This window comes from Carcharodon carcharias, chromosome 33 (assembly GCF_017639515.1).
Source record: "Carcharodon carcharias isolate sCarCar2 chromosome 33, sCarCar2.pri, whole genome shotgun sequence".
Taxonomy (NCBI): Eukaryota; Metazoa; Chordata; class Chondrichthyes; order Lamniformes; family Lamnidae; genus Carcharodon; species Carcharodon carcharias.
This window is the reverse complement of record NC_054499.1, coordinates 12,374,876-12,396,964: the sequence shown is the minus strand read 5'-3', so window position 1 is coordinate 12,396,964 and position 22,089 is coordinate 12,374,876. Positions and strand designations below refer to the sequence as shown.

The following is a 22,089-nucleotide window of genomic DNA, read 5'->3' as shown; positions in this document are numbered from 1 at the left end:
GGAACCTGGAACACCTGCCTGAGGGAGTTGTAGAGGCAGAAATCCTCAGCGCTTTTAAAAAAATACTTGCATATGCACTTGAAGGTTGCAGCACTTCAAGTTCATATACAAGTGTTTTTTTAAAATGCTGTGGATTTCTACCTTTATTACTCCCTCAGGCAGGTGTTCTAGATTCCAACCCTAATAGTGAAAAAAATTCTCCTCAACTTCCCTCCAAAACCAATTACGCCATTTGACTATTGATCTCTTTTGAGGGAAATAGGTCTTTCCTACCCATTGTTGCCCGATATGCTATCAGATAGCAATCTGATGTTTGAAATTCTTGTTTGTTGTATTTTATCAGAAGCATTGCTTCCTAAAATAGGGGCCTGGTATTAAGGATGTAGTCAATAATAAGAAAGGGTTTCTAAGGCTAACTACTAACTATAACCTTAACCACCAACCCTAAGCACTAAACTCTGACCTGAACCACTAAACCAAACCACTAACTCTAACCTTAACCCCCAACCCTAATCACTAACCCTAACCTCAATCGTGTACACTAGCCACTAACTCTAACCTTAATTCCTAATCCTAAAAAATAGCTCTAACCTTAAACACTGCCCCTAATCCCAAACCCTAAATGGTGCAGTGTCACTACACACCAATAATGTGGGTTGGCCGTGTTGTTAGTAGTCTTTCTGTAAAATAAGTGGGCTTACATTTACGTTAAAAAAAGATTAATATGAATACTTTAACCATTAATATAATAATATCCCATGGTATGAATTTCAAGGTCTAATCTCTTCCTATTGCATGGAATCAAATAGCACAGAAAGTCTATCATGTCTATGCCACGCCCTGAAAAAAGTGCTATTCATTAGTGTCTCTTTAAACATCAATGCCCTTCTGAACAGATACCCCTCTTTAAAGGCATCAGTTGACTTCTAAACTTGTGGTTCTCAAAGTGAGGTCCACAGATCACTGGGTCCTCCTGGTGGTCCATGGACTGGTCCAAAACGCAAGTCACTGTCGCACAAGGCAATACAAGAGAACACTCCAGAACCCTCATCCCCAGTACTCGTGTGATGTCACACAACCAGACTGGATGCTGTGTGCACAGCACGAGTCGCCATAAACTCAGGCGACAACAAAGTAGTTTAGTAAGACAGATTTATATCCTGTTGATTTTGTTTAATTAATACAAATATGAGGTAAGTATTAATTTCCCAGAAGAAGATTATTGTGATGATTTCCACAGCACATATTAGAATGATTCAAATAAACGTGTTCTCTTGTCATATTAATATTTATAATATAAAAGTGTCTATACGTTTATGGCATGAATAAATAATTTACTTATGTTTAATAAAAAAATTAATGCACATAAGTTTACATTTACTAGAAAAGCAGAAACATATTTATAATTTCCATAATTCAGATGAATTTTTTTGTGGTGGCAGCGAGTGAAAGAAGTTGGGTGGGACTGGTAAATGGTCTTTTGACCCACCTAAATGGTCTGAGGGCAAAATGTTTGAGAACCACCGATCTACATAACCAACTTCTCTGAGATGATGCCCACTATCTTGAAAGGAATAGAAAAATAATCTTTAATTTAGCTGAAGGCTCATGAATTTTGTGTCCCCTCGCTCTCTGCTTGTTCAAATGTAACTACCTTCCTATAATTTATCCTTATTTATATATTTCAATGGATGTAGACAGTTTCGAAATGACTGAAAAAAAGAGAGAAGCCATGAACATCAGAGGAATATTTAAAAGGAGACATAATCAAACTCAAGTCACCAATAAATCCAATTGGGAATTCAGGAGAAACTTCCCCACTTGTGGAAAAGAGCATAACCAGGGCCCATAAATATGAGAGTCACATATAAATCCAATGGAAAGATATTCCTTTACCCAGCAAAGGGTGAGAATATGGAACCCGCTAACACAGGGAGGGTTGAAGTGAATAGTATAGGTACATTTAAGGAAAAGCCTGACAAGATTACGAGGGAGTAGGGAATAGAGGTTAGGATAGTAGATCTAGATGAGGAACAATGGCTCTGTGGCTCTGTGTGCCAGTGTCCATTTGATCTTGGCAATCTCCTTATTCTCGAGCATCTGTTTTAAGCTTGCAATGTCAATTCGTAATCTCTTCTCGTTAATGCACTTTGTGGAGTGAACATTTTCCCAAAGTGACTTATTATCTACAAGACATTTGATAGATACCATTCCCAAATACCCTTTCCCATCCAAAATTCCTTCCACTATCTTTGATATAAAGGAATGCCATATCTACCAACTCAACAAGGGCAAGAGTCTCTGCTACCAATGTACTTTTTGCAACTCTTCATATCTTTTTAGATTCCCATGCCAAAGGGCAGCATTTGCCTTTTCCCCCAATGAGAAACATTACAAATCCTCCAGCACTTGAAAATCCATCACATAGATTTGCATAAGATGCATCACTAAACACAGTTTCATTTTTCTAAGATCACCCAAAGATGAGAAGTTCAAAACACACTGGTCCATTTTTAATTTTGCCAATGTTTTATTTGCCCGAATGATTTCTTCAACCTTGGGACCATTCATTTCAGTGCTCAATTCCAAAACGTCAAAACTGACATCCTTCCTGGTTTGTTTGCCTAGCCAATTGTGCTGTCCAATTAGACTTCTGAGTTCCTCTTTTTTCCACTTCAGAAGCTGCTGTATCTTTCCGGGAGGCCCTGCCATGACTAATTGCAATGGGATTGACATTCTCTAAGCAGGATTGCTGATGTAGAAGGACGTGTGATCCACCCTGTCCAATTTCCAATCCAAACGCACCAGAAGCCTGACTTTCAATTTTAAATTCCGTCCTGAGCCCATTAATGACAATCGTTTCAAATTTGCTTACTACTGCCACACTCAAAAAAAAAATCATCTACGTGCATCATAAAGATGCCTGCAAATTTCTCTCCGTGGTGCCAATAAAACATTGTTGGGTCTGCTTCCCGGTGATCTCCTAATAAAACTGACCTCACTGAGAGACACCAAACTCTGGAGGCGTCATTTACGCCATATACACATTTATTTAGCTTATAGGGAGTCTCTTCTGTGTTTGGTACCTCTTTCAGTGGCCGGAGAAAAACTTCCCTTTGAAGTTGGTCTCTGCAAAAAGGCAGTTTTAATATCAAAGGAATAACAGTCCCAGGCATTTGTAGCTAACAGAGCCAAAAGCATAATTTTCCTTGCCGTAGGTGAACCCACTCTTATATCCCGGTCACCCAATTTGTCTTCAAACCCTCGTGCCACTAGCCTGGCTTTAGCTTTATAAGTCCCATCAGGAAACACCTTTTCAGTGCATATCCATCTATGAGACAGAGCTGGTTGTCCCCTATCTGGCACCTCTGTGTATACCCCAAAATTCTTTCCAACTATATAGTTCTTGCTGTTTGGCATCCTTTATTAATTTATCATCGAATTTATTTGATGCTACTAAGACTTCTCGATCACATGGGATTCTGCTCCTTGAAGTGTTTCCAGTCTGTGCCATATTCTTTGACCTTGTTAAGCTACCTGCCTTCTATCACGCTCTGGACTGTTACTGTTTGATCTCCCTGTCCCATTCATAGATGTTCTTTCAACAGTTCACGATCTCTTCCTAGAGGCATGTTCAGGCCCAGACCCACTGTCTGAACTGATACTGTGTTTCCGTGCCTTCCATTTTTGAACTTCATGTTCTCAATGCATAGGCCTAACCTCCTAGTCCTTCATCTCGTACATTTAACCAGTTTGTATATTTTTCAGCGGCCTTCCCTGCTCTACCTACAATCATTGCATCCCGCCATTGATTGGCCCCTTCTGGCAAGTATGTAACTTTAGTACCAGCTTTCAGCAGTTGTCCTCTGGACAAATCACCTTATCTTCTTCATCCAAATTACCCTCTCCATCTTCAGATGCCCTGTCAACTTAAGCTACCTGGTCCTCACAATCATGCAACATATGGGTATGAGTACATGGTTCATCATCCCTTCCTACAACACTTTCCAAACCCTCAAATTTGAGGTCCGCGCCAACTAACCTTGATGAGTGTACCCGATAGCCTTATTCCTATGTTGTAACATTACTGTTTTACCATCTTTACTTATAATCTTTCCTGGGCCTTTCCGCTAGTTAAGTCCTTCTCTTTTATAGTATACTGTATCTCCCTGATTGAAAATAGTTTCCGATGGTCATTGTGTCTTAGAGCTCGCCGATTTCTTTCTGAAACTTCGGCTTTAAGGAATGCTACTCTACTCACGTGTAGCACATTCAAATGCTCAGAAAAGGTAGAACTAATTGTAGTTCCCTCCCAAGCTGGGGGATGATCACTCAGGACTGAAGGAATTTGAGTTTCTACCAAAAATCAACTAATATGGACTATAGCCCCAACCATCTGCAGTGAATTCTTGGCATGGACAACCTATGCTAGAGCTGATGTTAATTTACAGCTTGGTCTACCTGCCAATATTTCACATGGCATCTCATCTATCACTGCGTCATTCCTTTCACACCGTTACTAAAGGGGCTTTCTGCTGCTGTATCCATAATGATTGTATTCATGTTTTCACACATATCCTGGAACTCATCATTAGCAAATTCCATTATCAGTGAGGAATTTTGCTGGTGGTCCCAATCCAGTCCCTATCCACTTCTCCATTACCTGATCCATAATTACTTTCTTTTCTTCACTGTATATGATTGTCAACTGGCTAATCCAAGAAATGTAAAATAAAAATGTTCTTTCCTTTATCCCGTACCTTTAAATCCATCCATCACCAACATCATTGTCATCCCTTGCTAAGGGTAAACGCACTATCAGCCGTGACAATGTCTTCTGTATTTCTTACACATCACATCTTTCGCTTATTTCCTCCATAAGTTTAGCGTACTCTCCATCCCTTGTCAAAATGTTTAATCTTTGCGAAGAAGGGTGGGCAAACTGCTGATGCAATTATAACACAATTTGCTTTTTGTCTTCTAAATTTCCATCCCCTGACGCTAATAGCACTTCTTTAATCTCCTTAGTAGAAAAGTTAGGTTTCATTAAAGGAATACAGTAGGTGTCCAGGTTGTGTAAATTGTAAATCCACAGGGTTTTCCAAATACAATGCCCTTGTCATTTTCCATGTCCAGCTTCATTTGCGCTTTCTTCATCGATGGTCTGCTCAACAGTAATGGTATTTCGCTAGACACTACATTATCCTGATGAAATGATTGACTCCAACTATCTTACAGGGAATCAGTACCTTTTTAAAAGATTTTTGGGTATTATCATCTCCAAACCTAAAACTGGTGGAACTCTCAAATTCTTTAACTTTAATCTGGTCCTTGGCCATTTAAGGAGTCCAGGTAGCATTTTAACCAGTCTATTCCACAGACTGTAGATATGCATCCACTATCTAGCACCACACAGTTGAAGGACTCTGCCACCAAGATATTCATCACCAGGCTGAAACTTCTTGTAACTAATACAATGCTCTCTTTTTGGTCAATATCTCCATCCTCCTCTGAGTCTTCCATCTCACGTTTAATTGCAAACACCTTATTATATCATTTAGGATAGTTCATTGCATAATGGCATTTTGAATTGCATCTAAATGATTGACCACACCCCGGGCACTTCTGGGATTCATTCTTTTGTCATAAATCCCCAATTCTTTTCTCCTGCCATAATTGTCAAAGGTGTTTCTGTCCCCATTGTTTCTAGTTACAAATCTCCTTTGGTACTGATGCCTGTGTCCTGTTTCTGAATGATCACACCATCCTGTTAACATTGTGTCCTCCATTTTCTGTCTTATGGCTCATTTGCGCCATGAACGCTGCCGGAAAGGAATGTTTTCCGAGGAATTTTTTTTTTAGAGCTTCCGACATCTGTTCTAGCAGTGTGTGTCTTTCTGCAAATTTAACTCCAGTCAGAACTAGAAGCCTGTCCATGTTCGATTCTCTGGCACGGTCTAGTAACTTAAATGCCAGCACTGATTGGGGAATCTCTAGACAGAACTTTTACAATCTTGCATGTAGTCTACTGAATTCAAACGCGTAATCTTCAATGGAACTATCCTCCAACTTTCTAAATTTGTCAAAATCTGACCACGCTTCGTAAGCACTTAAGTCATCCTTCTGGTAGATCTTATCCATAAAATCTAAAAGTGTTTCCAAACTGTAATCCATATTCAAATGCAAACTGTAATCTGTGTTCAAATGCTCAGGCTCCAACTCCAAAGATACTTTGCATCTTATTTTGCTTTTATATGGTAACAAAAGTGCCAAGGCCATTCCTTGTTTTTTCTTTGGCAAGGATGTAATCCACGTACACATAGTTACTTCCTTCTTCCAAAGCTCATGGGGTTCAGTCTCAGAAAACATCAGTGGGTAATTAGATAATATCACCAACTTTAACTTTAACACCTATGTGTTCTATTGTACTATTGTCATTGACATCTTTTGATGATCTGCTTCTATCACTGCTTGTTTGTCCCTACAACCACAACCCCCCCTCCACCTCTCTGTCTCTCTATCTCTCCGCCCCCCACACACACACCTTAAACCAGCTTATATTTCAACTCTTTCTTGGACTCAAACTCAAGTTCTGTCGAAGGGTCATGAGGACTCGAAACGTCAACTCTTTTCTTCTCCGCCGATGCTGCCAGACCTGCTGAGTTTTTCCAGGTAATTCTGTTTTTGTTGTGGGTAATCATACCCTGAAATTCTACATTTTGATTCAACCATTCTCCAAAGTTATTCCAAATCACTCTTCTCAAAGTTAGCTCCAAATACAGTCTTTTGTCTGAAGAAAGCTTAGTTTCCAATCTTTCACTTACAAGCAGCAACCATCCTCTGCTACCACTGTTAAGCTCCAGTAGGTGTTTGGCAATAAAGACTGAGACCAAGATTGGCTTCTTCAAACAGAGTTTTACTTTTAGTGCAAAGAAACTCTACCAACAAATTTGTCTCACTTTTTATACAACCAAATGGGTACTTAGGTTAACTAATAATTTGCAACTGAACTCCTTTGACTGTTTCCTTTGCCAACAACTGAGACACAAACAGAGGTACACAAGGTCCTGAACGTTGATGACCAATGGTTGGCTCCTATAGAGCTGGCACATGCACAACAGGCCGAATGGCCTCCTTCTGTGCCACAACCACTTTGTGTGTCTGCCATCGATAGCCCTTTACCCTACATTATAAGTGGCTACACTTCAAAAAAATTGCATTGGCTCTAAAGCACTTTGGGATTTATGAATAAACGCAAGTTCTGGAATCCCCATTATAGGAAGGATGTGATTGCATTAGAGAGAGTGCAGAGGAGATTTACCAGGATGTTGCCTGGCCTGGAGAGTTTTAGTTATGAGAAGAGGTTGGATAGACTGGGGCTATTTTCCCTGGCGCAGAGGATATTGAGGGGGGACATGATTGAGGTGTATAAAATTATAAGGGGCATAGAAAGGGTAGACAGGAAGGAACTTTTCCCCTTGGTCAAGGGATCAATAACCAGGGGGCATAGATTTAAGGTGAGGAAGAATTTTTTCACCCAGAGGATAAAAGGGTGGTAGAGGTAGATGCCCTCATAACATTTAAAAAGTATTTAGATGTGCACTTGCAATGCCATGGCATACAAGGCCATGGGCCGCGTGCTGGAAAATGGGAATAGAATAGTTAGGTACTTGTTTGATTGGCGCAGATTCGATGAGCCAAAGGGCCTTTTTCTGTGCTGTAGACGTCTATGACACTATTACTCTATAACATTCTTCAGTCAAAGCAACAACCAAAGTCACAGCATAAGGCTTGCGACTAGTTTGCAATTTTCACAGAAGTAAAAAAGGGAATTTTCTCCAAAAGACAACAGTTAAAGTAAACAAAGGTAAACACTGCTGTTCACCCTGGTATAAGTAGACCTGATTAACTGAGTTGCTCTTGCGGAGAGCCAGCACAGATACGACAGGCCGGAATGGCCTACTTCTGTGCTGTAACAATTCAGATTCTGTCGAGTCAATGGCGAAGACTGTGTCCCCAATCTAGACAGGTCACAACAGGCCCAAAGTTTGGGCTGGGTGGCAGCAGAATACTACAACTGAGATTGCAGATCTAAGATCCTATTTTTGGCATGTTACCTGGTCCATTTTTCTGTCTGTGGGAACTTACTACTTAAGAGCATAAGAAATTGGAGCAGGATTAGGCCATTTGGCCCCTCAGGCCTGCTCCACCGGTCAATAAACTCATGGCTGATCTGCCTATGGCCTCAACTCCACATTCCTGCCTTCCACCCACTACCCTCAAAACCCTTGACTCCCATGTCAATCAAAAGCCTGTCTAGCTCAGCCTTGAAAATACTCAATGACTCAGCCTCAGAGAATTCTAAACACAAACGACCCTCCGAGAGAAGAAATTCCTCCTCATCTCAGTCTTAAATCGGAGACCCCTTAATTTGAAACTGCGTCCCCTCGTTCTAGATTTCCCCCATGAGGGGAAGCATTCTCTCAGCATCTACCCTATCAAATTCCTCAGGGTCTTATATGTTTCAAAAAGATCACGTCTAACTTTTTTAAACTCCAATGGATATATAGGCCCAACTTGCTCAACCCTTTCCTCATAAAACAAATTCCTTCATCCCAGGATCAGCCTTCTGTTAACTGTTTCCAATGCAAGTATGTCCCTCCTTAAGTAAGGTGACCAAAATTATAAATTGTACCTCAGATGCAGTCTCACCAATGACCCGAACTGTTGTAGAAAAAGTTCCATAATTTTACACTAATTCTACATCACGCCCCTGCCCCCTGTATTCTCTAGTACAAATTGGCTGTCAGATCTTTCCATGTGCCAACAGTGACGGCCCTTTAAAAAGGAAGGCATTGAAATGAAATACTTTAAGACGTCACGAGGGTGTGTTGAAGGATGTAATAAATGTCCCTTCCCTCTAATTCACTGTAAACCGATGACTCACTGACCAAGCAGTCAGTCTGATCAGGCCTGGAACTGCTTTAATAAGTAAAAGTTTACAACTATATGACCTTACCTACATCCATGAGTGGACTAGAGCTGACATCTCCACATGCGAGGGGATGTGATGGTTCTACCTCTGGAAAATGGCTCAAAGTTGTCTGTCTCTTTACAAGGACTGACCAGCTATAAACTGTGTTAAATTATCAGCAATCAGCCATTCCCAGAAGCAGTCAGGTGACTGAGGGGAGGAACGGGAGGCAAATGAATTTCTCCAAATGAGTTGCTAATGGCCTCATTGTCTCAACACCCATGGTCGTCTCCAAGTTGATGTCTGCCCATCCCCCAAAGTGGAAGCTCGGTGGCCACACCAAAACATTGCTTTAAAAATGCATAAATTCCCATAGCTGGATGCTCCTGGTGAGGAGCACTGGGAGGGAGGAGGAAAGGAAATTGTGGATTTACAGACTAGATTCTCCATTGAGTAATCAGGAAAATCAGCAGCCTGTGGGCCTGCAGTTTCCTGATCTCTGTTTGTTAAGTGTTTGCCAATCCTGGTCAGGAATGTACAAATTGTGGGAGGAGCCCAATGGTGATGGGGAGCTCACCGGAAGCTGTGGTCAGCGGAATGGAAAAGGCATGGCTGGTCCGAGTGGGGTTGCCAAATTTGAATCAAGTCCAAAACCGGACAAGATAAGTAAAAGATTTGCATTTACGTAGCACCTTTCACAACTTCAGGATGCCCCAAAGCCAACTACATACTTAATTCTTGTTGCTGTTGTAATGTAGGAAATGCTGCAGTTACTTTTTTGCACAGCAAGGTCCCACAAACAGCAATGAAATAAATACGACTGAGGAAGTCCTTCCGGAGTCACAATGCATTTTTCGCCCATCGACCGATGTGATCGTCTCTGTGTGGCAAATTCAAGAAAAGAGCAAGGAACAGCACCAACTGCTGGACATGGACCTTTTCAACCTCTTGAAAGTCTTGTTGTGGAGAATATTCAAGCACCGCTCCAGACAGAAATGTGTAGAAATTCAAAGTTTATTCAACCATATGCAGGGGAGAGATACTTAGCAAGTTATACCTTGAGTGCCCTACCATCCATTCTTAATTTGCACATTCATTTAGATAATATCACCAACTTCGACACCTATGTGTTCTTTTGTTCTGTCGTCTGTGACATCTTTTGATGATCTGCTTCTATCACTGCTTTTGCCTACAACCACACCACCCCCCTCCACTTCTCTCCCCCCACCCAGCTCCCCCCCCACCACCTTAAACCAGCTTATATTTCAACCCTTCCTGGGATTCACCTAGTTCTGTCGAAGGGTCATGAGGACTCGAAACGTCAACTCTTTTCTTCTCCACTGATGCTGCCAGACCTGCTGAGTTTTTCCAGGTAATTTTGTTTTTGTTTTTTTTTACTTAGCAAGCTAAGTATTCTCAAAGAATCAATGGTTTCAGTAGCCATGTTTATGCTTCCCCCTCGTGTGACCATATTATTCCAGCTAACACAATTAATGGCTCCAAAATTCAATCAGTTACGTTGTTAAGGTTTAATAGCAATTACATTAAGATTTAATGGCAATTACATTGTTAAACAGGGGCTGGGTATTTGTGCACCTATAAATGGGGATAGCTGGGACACTGGGTGTTGAAGTAATGTTGACCATGAACTAAGTCAATAAATTCAGCCCGTTAACAATTGTAAAATCAACAAGAAATTTATTGACCCATAGTTACCCCACACCAGCCTTAACCACGAAGGAGTGTCCTTCTCAGTTCTGGCTGCCCTCAGAAATTTGTCACCATCCTTGGGCTATAGTTAATCTGTTAAGGTGATGTTGATTGAGAAATAAATACCATAAAAAAACCACCAGCCAAGTTATGTTAATCTTGAATAACATATTGCCAGGCCACACTTGGAGCACTGGTCACCATTTAATAGAGAGTATATAGAGGCACTGGATAAAGTGTGGAGGCGATTTACCACAATGATACCAGAAATCAGAGGTTATAACTAACAGGAAAGATTGAACAGGCTGAAGGTCTTTTCTCTAGAGAAGGGAAGGCTATTGGATGACCTGCTAGAGATCTTAAAATATTGAAGTGGTTTTATAGGGTTGACCAAGAGGAAATGGTTCCAGTGCTTGAGAACAAAATCAGAACTGGAGCCATAAGATAGTCACTAATAAATCCAATTGGTTATTTAGGAAAAACTTCTTTACCCAGAGAGTGGTGAGAATGTGGAACTCGCTACCACAGGGAGTGGTTGTGGTGAATAGTATAGATACATTTAAGGGGGAAGCTGGATAAATACATGAGGGAGAAGGGAATAGAGGGTTATGCTGATAAAGATAGATGAGGAAGTTAATCGGATCCACGCTGGTTGGTGAAGTTAAAGCTAAGACACAACTGCTTTCTTTGTGGAGAGAGTTTATTGACAGTTCACAGTCAACACTACTCCAGCACTCAGTGTCCCAGCTATCCCCAGTTATGTGTACAAATACCCATCCCCAGTTTAATAATGTAATTACCATTAAACCTTAAAAATATGATTGCCATTAAACATCAACAATGTAATTAATAAGACTTGACAGAGGAAAGATGGGGTCGCCCTTTTAGGACACAGATGGGAGGACATAGGAGGTTACAGACGGATCTAGATAGGTTGAGTGACTGGACAAAGAGCTGACAAATGTAGTTTAATGTGAAGTTGTTCACTTTGGCAGGAAGAATAAAAAAGAAGAATATTATTTAAATGGAGAATGGCTGCAAAATTCTGAAATGCAGAGGGATCTAGGTGTTCTAGTACAAGTCACAAAAAGTTAGTATGCAGCTAGTAATTAAGAAGGCTAATGGAATGCTACCCTTTATTACAAGAGGAATTGAACATAATAGTAAAGATGTATGTGTCCGTTATACAGAGCATTGGTGAGACCACATCTTGAATACTGTGTGCAGTTTTGGTCTTCTTATTTAAGGAACAATATAAATGCATTGGAGGCGGTTCAGAGGAGGTTTGCTAGTTGCTAGATTGATACCTGGAATGAACGGGTTGTCTTATGAGGAAAGGTTGGACAGACTGGGCTTGTTTCCACTGGAGTTTAGAAGAGTGAGGGGTGGTTTGATTGAAGTATATAAGATCCTAAACGGTATTGACAAGGTGGATGTGGAAAGGATGGGGTTCCCTCTTGTGGGGTGAGTCCAGAATTAGGGGGCACTGTTTTAAAATTAGGGGTCGCCTTTTTAGGACAGAGATTAGGAGAATTTTTTTCTCTCAGAGGGTTGTGTGACTTTGCGCTGTAGATACTGCATGGTTTTAGCCGCCCAGGAAACTCTCCTGCTCTTACCACCAGCCATAGGCTCATCGGAAGCATTTGCAGGCTGATAATTAATCTGTTTGGCCACATTATGAACACACCCTCTGTGGCCAACAAGTCCTGGTTGAGACTTGAAATTGGAGCTTGTCGGCCCAGTGACAAGGAGACTACCCATTGCGGTGCAAGACCATCAAATTGCTTGGATCAGAGGAACAGGAGTCAGCCATTGAGCTCCTCAAATTTCCTCCACCATTCAATTTCATTTGCCTAGGTTCTATATTAAAATCTATGCTGTTCAGATTTTTTTTTATTAGCTCATGGGATGTGGGTGTCACTGGCTAGGCCAGCATTTATTGCCCATCCCTAATTGCCCTTGTTCAGAGGGCATTTAAGAGTCAACCACATTGCTGTGGGTCTGGAGTCACATGTAGGCCATACCAGATAAGGGCAGTAGATTTCCTTCCCTTAAGGGCATTAGTTAACCAGATGGGTTTTTATGACAATCAGCAATGGTTTCATGGCCATCATCAGACTTTTAACTCCAGATTTTTATTTATTTCAAATTTCACCATCTGCCATGGTGTGATTTGAACCCAGGTCCCCAAAGCATTACCCTGAGTCTCTAGAATATTAGTCCTGTGACAATACCACCATGCCATCACTTAACCTTCAGCAGTTCCTTGGGATCGAGAATTCGACAGCTGAAAAGCAGCAAAGCCCGTTGAGCAGATGGAATCCCTGCTGGAATTCTGAAACACGGTGAACGTAGACACCCAGTATGACTGCACAACCTCATGTCCTTCACCCGGGATGAAGAGTGCATGTTGGGGGAGATAAGGGAGGCTGTGATCGTGACTATACTCAAGAAGGGAGACAAGTCTGATTGTGGTAACTACAGAGAAGTCTCCCTGCTGTCTTCCACAGGGAAGATCATTTCAAGGATTCTCCTCAACCGCCTCCTCCCAATGGTAGAGGAATGGTGCAGTTGCAATACAGTTCTTGCCCATTTGGAGGCACCACAGGCATGATCTTCACTGCACAGCAAATTCAAGAAAAGTGTAAGGAGCTGCACCAACTGCTGGGCATGGCCTCTTTTGACCTCACATAAGCCTTTGACTCCGTCAACTGCAAAGGATAGTGGACTATCCCCATCAAGTTTGCCTGACCCAGAAATTTGTCACCATCCTCTACCAACTCCACAATGTTCACCTCAAGGGTGCTCATGACTTATATTCTTTAGCAAAGATTCCTAATGAGTTGAAGTGCCTTCTGGAACCTTTCTAACACTGAAAGTTTTTTTCTTTGCCCTCCTACTCTTACATTTTCCGTTAATAAATCGCAACACTATATATTCCTTCTGCTGCAATATTCTGCTCCCGCCACTTGGTGGGCTCTCTTCATCTGTGCAACTCAGAACCTGAAGCCAAATATAATGGTCATTAAGAGGAGGCCTCAGTGAATTGGGTAGTAAGTGACAATTGGGCCCAGGCAACATGGTTTCGGATGTAAGCTGCACGCATGCCTAGAGAAAGAGCGATCAGCTCCCTTGGAACATTTATCCAAAAATCAGTACCAAATTGTTAAAAAAGAATTACAAAATTAACCACCTCTTCACTGAAGTGGAAACAGTAGGTATACCATTAAGGAAAAAGATTATCCTGTTGCATCATTCATTCACAAAGATAGAAATATTTGGCTTCTTATGGTAGGACATCATGCCCCCAGTTCTATTCTCCTGATTTGTGCTCTGAGCTCCCCCTTGCTTATTTCCCCTGTCTATCGCTTTAATATTGGCATTGACCATTTTATTTCATAGAATCATAGAATGGTTACAGCACAAGAGGTCATTCGGCCTATGGTTTCTGTGCCAACTCTCTGCAGGAGCAATTCACCTAGTGCCACTCCCTTTTTCCCACTGCCCTGCAAATCTTTCCTTTTCCAGATAATGATCCAATTCTCTTTTGAAAACCATTATTGAACCTGCCTCCACCACACTCTCAGGCAGAACATTCCAGATCTTAAACACTCACTGCATAAAAATATTTCTCCTCATGTCACTGTTGCTTCTTTTGCCCATTACCTTAAATCGGTGTCCTCTGGTTCTCGATCTTCCCATGGGAACTGTTTCTCCCTATGTACTCTTTCCAGACTCCTATTGATGTTGAACACCTCTATCAAATCTCCTCTCAACCTTCTATTCTCCAAGAAGAACAGTCCCAAATTCTCCAATCTATCTATGTTATTGAAGTTCTTCCTCCCTGGAATCATTCTTGTGAATCTTTTCTGCACTCTCTCTACTGCCTTCACATCCTTCCTGGAGTGTGTTGTGAATAGTTCGGTTTAGGCCAAACCAGATAGGTTTATGTGTGTATGACCCTTACAATATCAACCCTCTGAAAACTTTAGCTTCCTCCAATTCTGGCTTCTTGTGCATCTAGGATTATGACTTGTCCAATTTGACAATGGTCTACCTGGTTTTTAGTTGGTCTAACCACTGTCTGGTATTGGATGGTTATATATATCCAGTATTTTATGCCTTAGTACATCAGTGAAACACCAGCAGAGACCTGTGCTCATTCCTTTCCGCATCTGTAGGAAATCAAATCAGCTGGGATACAGCAAACTCGGGTTGTCTTCATATTTGTATAATATTTTATATTGTAAACAGATAGAACATGTCCACTTATTGTCCCTTTTTCAACTAAATAAAATCGTGGGGGACAGCCATTCCCTGGTTCATTCCCCATGGTAATGCCTTGACCAATCAAAGTCGACCTGCCTGGTTGGAATTTAAACAAAAGCTTGGCAGTTAATTATTCCCTGGAGCATTCTCCATAGTGACATCTCCATTAATCAGAGTTCACTTGCCAACCAATCAGCATCCTCTTCTCATGCAGTATAAATTATAGTTCCTTTTGAGATTTGGTATTCTTGCAAATCTGTCCTGATGATTGCAAGATGAAAAGCTTTGACAGTATGTCTCTTTTTTCAGCAATACTCAAGTTCTATACTACCAAGGGACTAGTTTTTGTATTTTCTTTCTTCCCCCACTGTCATCTCTCACTTACTTGGGCCTTTTCCATCTCAAGCCACGATTGGTCTCTGTACATGATAACACCATTTCTGCACAGAATGATGTCATCCACATGCCTCGCGGTGGTTCTTGGTATTAGTGGCCTCCGGGAGTGGCCACCCGATGTGAATTGCAGATTTTTATCGCTCCATCATTGGCAGCCATGCCTTCAGCTGCCTGGGCCCTAAGCTCTGGAATTCCCTCCCTAAGCCTCTCCATCCCTCTCTCCTCTTTTAAGGAAATTCTTAAAAACTGCCTCTTTGACCAAACTTTTGGTCACCTGAGCTAATATCTCCTTCTGTAGCTCAGTGTATGTTTCTGTGCACCTGACAAGCACCTTGAGATGGTTTGCTATGATAAAGGTGCAATATAAATGCAAGATGTTGTTGTGGGATTCATGATGTTTGTACAGGGGCTTTCTCATCAGGCTCAGTGCCCTTGTACCGTGTAATGAGAAGCATCTCACAGAAGAAAATGAATGCCATTAAACCTAGTGGTGTTAGTTTCATCAGGTTTCAGAAAGATTGAAGGATCATACATGCGTAGCACATGGTGATTCACTTCGTAAGGCAAGGAAGTTTAGTTAGAAATATAGAAACATAAAAACATACAGCACCAAAAGAGGCTATTCTGCCCATCGTGCTATCCAACTTAATTCCTAATTCTCCTGAGTTCCCCACTGGACTTATTAGTTACTATCGTAGTGTTGGTGGATGAGTGAAGCCCCAACAGCACTCAAGAAGCTTGACATCATCCAGGCCAAAGCAGCCCGCCACCAAAACATTCACCCCCCTCAACTACAGTGGCAGCAATGTGTGCCATCTACAAGATGCACAGCAGCAACTCACCAAGGCTCCTTCAACACCACCTTCCAAATTCACGACCAGAACCATCTAGAAGGACAAGGGCAGCAGATGCATGGGAACACCACCACCTGCAAGTTCCCCTCCAAACCACTCACCATCTTGACTTGGAAATGTTTCGCTGTTCCCTCGCTGTCACTGGGTCGAAATCCTGGAACTCCCTCCCTAACAGCATTGTGGATCTACCTACACCAAATGGACTGCAGCGGTTCAAAAAGGCAGCTCACTACCACCTTTTCAAGGGCAACTAGAGATGAGCAACAAGTGCTGGCCGAGCCAGCGATGTCCACGTCTCATGAAAGAATAAAAAAAATTGTATTGACGCCCAGAATTGGAAACATTTTCCCCAGGTCTACCCAATCAAACCTTTTTATTATCTTAAAGGCCTCCATTTGGCCACCTCTCAGCATTCCGTTTTCTATTGAAAAGTCTCCCAGCTTGTTCACCTTTACTGATAAGTCTGTCATCTCAGTTTTTCCTTATTAACTCCCTGGAGGGTGGGGATAATCGCAGCATCCGCTGGAGGTTGGATTGGAGAGTGTGACAAGGTGGAGAGAACAGTTTTAGGTGGGGAGATGATGGTCCATGCAGACTGAGCATTGTGGAAATCAGTATTTTTCAGCTTTATATGAAGTAATGTTGGCTTTCCTAGTCGCTGAGTCAATGCTGCAAATAAGTTTGAAGACCATTGTACCAACTCCTCATCCTGCCCCCATTTTTTGCAATTGGATTCTAAGCCTAAACTCCATTTCTCTCAAACCCTAACTGGGTATGATAAATATTTTTACTTCCCTTTCCTTCATCACCTAACCCTCCTGTTCTTACGTGCACCTTATCACCCCAATCCCTTTCACATTCACCACCAAAGTCTGTGACCAACTGTGCATGCCCCCAACTTTGTCCTTCAATTAACCCTTCCTTGCTCTCATCTCTCTCAACTCAAAACCCCATTGCATTTTTATTCATTCATGGGGTGCGAGCATTGCTCACAACATTTATTGTCCAACCCTAATTGCCCTTGAGAAGGTGGTGGTGGGCTGCCTTCTTGAACCGCTGCAGTCCAGGTGGCTGAAGAATACTCACAGTGCTGTTGGGAGGGAGTTCCAGGGTTTTGATCCAGTGCCATCGAAGGAATGGCACAATATACTGTATATACTGGAGTGAAAGTTGATCTTGCATAGAATACAACCCCATGATTTTGGGCCTAAGATAACCACATTTTTCATACATCTTTTGTAAAAGTCAGCTGTAGTTTTCCAGGGATCTGAGCTCAAACATTTCAGAGCCAATCCTGGAGGTGTTAATGATCCGCTTTAGTTGTAAATGTACAAATGAAATGAAAGTGAGTACCAATAAATAATGTTTAAGTTTTGTTTTTATTCATTCAAATTGAGATCAGATTATGAATGACAAACTGGGATGGGACTATTAATGAAAGCAAAAAGCGGATGTTGGATATCCGAAATAAAAACAGGAAGTTCTGGAAATACACAGCCGGTCAGTCAGCATCTGTGAAGAGAGAAACAGAGTTAACATTTCGAGGAGAATATGACTCATCTTCGGAAGAGCTTATCTCTACATTGACACTGCCAATCCTGCTGAGTATTTCCAGCACTTTCTGTTTTTATTGTGATAATTTCTTACTAACTGGTAATTAGTAAGGTTTATTTTTAATTACTGGGGTATATTTTTAATTATTAGGGCTCATTACAGTCTTTTTTTGGATTTCCCTCATCTGCTTGAAAACATTATCCCTGTAAGGTTCAACTCAGGACCAAAGATGTTGGTCTTAACAATTCAACTTTCATACAGTAATTCCAAATTAGGAATTTATGGGTGGAGTCTCAGTCTGGGGGTGGGGTCGCATCCTGGAGGTGGAGTCTCAGCCTGGAGGGTGGGACTTCAGTCTAGGGGTTGGGGTCTCAGCCCGGAGGGTGGGGCTCAGCCTGGGAGGTGGGGTTTCAGTCTGGAGGGGCGGGATCTCATCTTGGAGGGTGGGGATCTCAGCCTGGAGGGTGGGGTCTCAGACTGGGAGGTGGGGCCGCAGTCTGGGAGGCGGGGTCTCATCCTGGAGGTGGGGTCTCAGTCTGGAGGGTGGGACTTCAGTCTGGGGGGGGTGGGGTCTCAGCCTGGAGGGTGGGGTCTCAGCCTAGGAGGTGGGGTTTCAGTCTGGGGGGCCGGGGTTTCATCTTGGAGGGCGGGGTCTCAGCCTGGAGGGTGGGGTCTCAGACTGGGAGGTGGGGCTTCAGTCTGGGGGGCGGGTCTCATCCTGGAGGGCTGGGTCTCAGCTTGGAGGGTGGGGTCTCAGCCTGGGGGGGTGGGGCTTCAGCTTGAGAGGGGGCCTCAGCCTGGGTAGTGGGCCATCACTTTGGGGGGCGTGGGGTCTTAGCCTGAGGGGGTGAGTCCTCAACCTTGTGGGTGGGGTCTCAGCTGGGACGAATGGGTCCCCAACTGGGGGGTGTGGCCTCAGACTGGGGGGGTGGAGCCTCAGTCAGGGAGGTGGGGCCTTAGCCTGGGAGGTGGTGCTTCAACCTCAGTCTAGGAGATGGGGTCAGCCGGTGGGGGTGTAAACCTGAAAGGTGGGGCCTCAGTTTGGGGGCGGGAATTCAGGTTGGGGCCGCGGGACCTCAACCTGCGGGGCGGAGCCTCTTCCACGGTGGGGGGGGGGGGTCGGGGTCAGGAGGCGGAGTCTCGGACTGAGGTCGGGGTCAGGGGGCGGGGGTCTCGGTCTGGGGTCGGGGTCAAGGGGCGGGACTTCAATCTGGGGTTGAAAGCAGTTGTTTGGTTTCCCGCGCGGCACGTGGTGTTCGGGGCCCCGCCCACATCCGGGTGTTCGCTGAACGGGGGTCACGTGACGCGCTGCGCGGCGGCCATTTTAGAATCGGAGAATCCGCAGCGACAGAGGCGGAGACGGACTTTCCTGCTTCAGCCCAGGTAAGGAGTCTGGGAACAGCCCGGGCTGGGGCAAGTGTCCGCTTCTAGTTATATAGTCACCACCCTCCCTTGTCCCTGCACCTTCTAGGCCCCTCCCCCTCATTCCACCCGGGCCTCGAGCGAGCGAGCCGCCGCCTGGCACTCAGGCAAGGCCGAGGCTGTGAGGCCTACATGGAGTGGGGCTGGTGCTGAGAGGAGGGCGGCCCTTGAAATAAATCGTAGTGCTGGGATAGAGAGAAATCTTGTCCCAGAACTCCTCAGTTAAAAGAGTATTAAAATTGATCCGTAATGACAAAACCAATTTTAAATATGTTGGGTTGGTTAAAATGTCCCCAGATTAACCCAGAAAGGGGGAGGTGATATCAAAACAGACGTGGCAGCTCTGATTCAAGGGATGGTTTGTTTAGGAGTGAAAGGCTTTATGACTGTTTGTCGTGAGCTGATCACCAGCTTTTTATTCAATATTCATTCATAATTAATAAATTCACCCCCCTTTTTCTTGCTCTCTCCTCCAAAAGCGGCTTCTCATGTCTCTTCCAATCTCAGGTGACAGTTTTAGTTGCTTAGCATCTAAGTGGGATGCAAACACCCAAAGAGGTCTTGTGTTAATTATATGTTTTCTTTTAACTTTAAAATAATGCATTTATGGAATGCAGTTAGTGGTCTCTCTGTAAACACCTTCTGCTGTGACCTTAGGCCCTTCCCCACTCTGTGAAGCAGCCCCCCCCCCACCCACCCACCCAACAAACATATCGCTGTCTCTTTCTCATTCAGATCAGGTTGAACCAAGTTGTGTTTAAAAAAAAAACTGACTGACATTTGCATGTAGAGTGCCACCCCACTTTGCTTGTTTCCTCCCCTTCCTCCCTGAGGAAAAGAGGGGGAATGACTTTTTTTTTGTAGAAGGTAAACATATCTGTCTTGTATATTCTGAAGGATTAAGTCTGGTTCGAGTGGGGCCTGTTGCAGGCTTTGCGACTGAAAAAGGGATTAAAGATGTCTTCCCTGCTTGCAGCCGTTTGGTTATGATCACCTTTAAAAAGTGTCATTTTGACTTTAGTGGATTATGATAGGAATCCATATGGTACCGATGGCAGTTGTTTAAAACTGAGTTGTGTTCTGCAGTCTAATTCTTTTTGGCATTGTGCCATATTACACATTTAAAGCTTTTATGCGTTTGTAATTGTAATGTAAACTTCTGAAATGTTAGTTAATGTATTGCTGGCTAAATAGGTTCTTTTACCTGTGCAACTGTAATAATTTTTGTTAAAAATGATTATAGAAGTGAACTGTTTCTTTGCCTCTTGCTCAAATGATTGACCAGCGACATTCAAATTATTTCTTGTGTGTGTATATATGTGATACTGACCTGTCGCTCTGACTATATGGCTCTGGTCCTGTTTAACCATTGGCACTGTTGGCTGTGTCTATGGTCAGTTGTCGAGATTGGATTCCCCTTTGCTAAAATTGATTGCAAAGCATCACCAATATATGTTTAGGCAAGTTAATGTGCGTGAGATAAAAACAGAAAGTGCTGGAAAAACTCAGCAGGTCTGGCAGCGTCTCTGGAGAGAGAAACCGAGTTTATGTTTCGAGTCCAATATGACTCTTCATATTCAGTGGACTTGAAACGTTAACTCTGTCTTTCTCTCTACAGATGTTGCCAGACCTGCTGATCTTTTCCAGCACTTGTTTTTATTTCTGATCTGCAGTATTCTACTTTTAATGATGTGCGTGACAGTTGTGTATGTGTGTCTGTGTATACAAGACTGTATTTGAGTTGCTGCATTCAGTTCTTGGTGTGCAAAAAAAGGTAAAAGCCATGGGATTGTTGAAGGCATTTGACACTTGGGTTCCCGTTTTTATCGTGTTGCCACTGCTGTTCGTTTCTTCCCATTTCCACCCTGCTCCTTTTTAAGTGGCTTATGAATGTGGGGACCTGTGCTGTATACTTCAATGTAACCAGCAGTACCTTGATATATTGGCAGTGGTTGTCCATGTGAGCTTAAAGGGCTGTCATGTTCCCTTGCATCCTACGGTTAATGTGTGAGTTTCCTGGTGTAGACTAGATTGTGATGGAGAACCCTGATTTCTCTCTTTCCACTACGCTCCACCACGGAGCCACCAGTGGAAATTAAGGTATTCCATTGCTGTTCTGGCTGCGATTCAAATTTCAGCTCCGATTGGGGTAAAATTTATTAAGTCTATGTATCAATCTACATGGTGCATTTACTCTTTGAACTGTGAGGATGAGCATATTCTCCTTTTAAATCTCCCTACAAATACAATTTGACTAGCTACAATGGCCGAACTAACTTGCTGCCGTTTGTTAAAACCGATATTTGTAAAATGCAATCTGTTTTGAGGAGGAGTGTTTCATTGTAAAATCTGAGGTAAAGGTGTAATGAATATGCATGTAAAGCACTCCTTTTTTGAGTGCACAGTCTCTTCTCCGTGTCCCTACTTGATCCTGTGTGACAGCAGGTGTCATACACTTGAAATATCCCACCCCTCCTACTTTACTCGTGCAGGTGTTGCCATATCCCTGTGCAGGTAGCTTATTAGTGCTGCCATTACAGCTCTGCCAGTGGCTTGTGTCAGTGGGGTGTACTGAGTTGCTATTTTTCCCCATTTCCTTCAGCCCCGCCCCCTTCAGATGCCAGGCAGCTACATTTGGGTTGTCTTCCTGACATGGCTGTGATTGAGCCCTCACTGATATGGGACAGTGGAATCAGTGTGATCCAGTGGTATGTTGTCTATCAGTACCTTTTGTTTTCTTTTCCTTTGCAACATCATTTGTTTTCCCATCTCCTAATTTTTAATGGGTGATGCAGTTCCAAGAGTACTGGCAGCCCTGCCATAGCTTGCCCAAGTTTCCTTCCTTCACATGGACACAGCCTGAATGACACGCTGCTTCAATGAAACGCTGCTTGACTATGTAAGGCCTCA

The 22,089-nt window shown here is 43.0% G+C and overlaps 1 protein-coding gene across 8 annotated transcripts in view; it reads left to right on the top strand.

Moving 5' to 3' along the window:
• Positions 1 to 19,047: 19,047 nt before the first annotated feature.
• LOC121272259 (GRB10-interacting GYF protein 2-like) overlaps positions 19,048 to 22,089 on the top strand; it is a 92,360-nt gene continuing 89,318 nt past the window's right edge. For all 8 annotated transcript variants that reach the window (XM_041178793.1, XM_041178792.1, XM_041178796.1 and 5 more), the window contains exon 1: positions 19,048 to 19,140. The gene's annotated coding sequence lies outside the window, so the exon portion shown is untranslated. The remainder of the gene's footprint in view (positions 19,141 to 22,089) is intronic.